A 1,744-nucleotide genomic window follows, 5' to 3' on the forward strand; every position below is an offset into this window, starting at 1 on the left:
CATCCTACTTTACTATTTTAAGATTCGTCTTATACGCCAGAATATAGACACGATTCAAACCCAGCCATCACATCTCCGCGTTGTTGTCGTGGAATAGCATTAGAAACTTTGTCGCAACCTATCTGATATCATTTTTGCTTTTATCTAAAAATTGGCCAATGACTTCTAATCAAAACAGAAGTGTATTCACACGGTAAATTTTATCAAGCTAAAACCTTGGTTTCTAAAAGAATCGCTACAATTTTTTTTAATGCAATCGTCGCACTAGCGTAGCAGTCTTCGATGCAATCGGGAAAGCGCCCCGATATCGACCAACCAATCAGCATCGACGAAAGCCGTTAGGAGGTTGGGGGCGCGTACTGACTGGGTTCCCCCTTGAATCTGCCACTGTTCACAAAAACACTTGACATAGCCAATCATTTTGTATCACAAATGATTAATTCCTACTGTCAAGCGAAAGATATTACTCAATACAGTTTTACAACCTATAACACATTAACTACATTGTACTGTAAGTTCTGTAGTTAATTATTGTTTTCGTTGAATTAGATGGAGTTTAATTGTGGTTATATTCCGCTAGTTTGAAGGTTAACTGTAAGCTAATCAGTTACACTTGCTATACACCTTAGTGGTTAGTATAAACAGAACTAGAGTGTCGTTCCTTTAAGAGTGCCTACCTTCCCCCATACGCCTAAATACAGAAATCACGAAGGCAGGCGAATTTTCTTCATGCTTGAGGGTGGGTTTCAAGGAAACTTTAGAGACGCGCATAATCAGACGTCAATCAACATTTCGTTGCTCAACTCAAATAGGGAATATGTAATGCTCGTTAGAAAATGAAAAGAAAATCTATATTTTATAATGATAATAATAGGTCAATTTATAAGACGCATATAAACAAAGTGTCTAAGCTCCAAATAATAATAATAATAATAATAATAATAATAATATAATAATAATAATAATAATAATAATAATAATGACATTGCAACATTCGTAAAATGTTTGCCACTGGTGCTGGGAACAGTCACAAATGTGGGGAGGGGGAGGCCCCCATTAGAAAAAGTAGGTGGGTAAATCATGGCCCCCTGCCCACCCCCTCCCGCAACCGCCGTCGTTGTTTATGAGGATAGATGTTACCCCTACCCCAAAAACTGTTGTTGATTACAAATTTCTAGAATACCAAGCAATGTACAATAGTACATAATGCATTTAAATTTTTTTCTCGTTAACATAAATTTTTGCATTCCATATGTCAATATGTACAAGAAAAAAACAATTTGTATCATACATATCCAAAATCAGAATTATGACACTGACGTTAGAAAAAAACAATTAGTTTTATTACCTGCCGTCGGTGCAGGGAGAGTAGTTGACTCCCCCCACCCCCTCTTTGTCAGACAGGAACCCCGGTCACCAAGACTTTGTCGAACTAAAAATATTAATTTTTCTATCAATTTTACGTAATTTTGATTGGCAATCCCTTTATTGTGGTCCAAAAGTAAATTTTTGCTGTATGTTAAGCCATACGAAAATTTTCATCCTACTTTGTTAACAGGGGCGAATTTAGGGGGGGGGCGGCCCCGGCCTCCCCTTTTGGGAGGTAAAAAAATGAAAAAAAAAGAAAAAAAAGAAAAAAAGAAAAAAATGATAGCCCACAACGTCTCAAATGTTATTTTCGGGCGTCTAGAACACAACAATTTCACGAGGGCATGCCCCCGGACCCCCTAGGACATTGTTGTCT

Source organism: Anneissia japonica, unplaced genomic scaffold, assembly GCF_011630105.1.
Source record: "Anneissia japonica isolate Jap-2015-1 unplaced genomic scaffold, ASM1163010v1 scaffold840_len63582_cov119, whole genome shotgun sequence".
Classification (NCBI taxonomy): Eukaryota; Metazoa; Echinodermata; class Crinoidea; order Comatulida; family Comatulidae; genus Anneissia; species Anneissia japonica.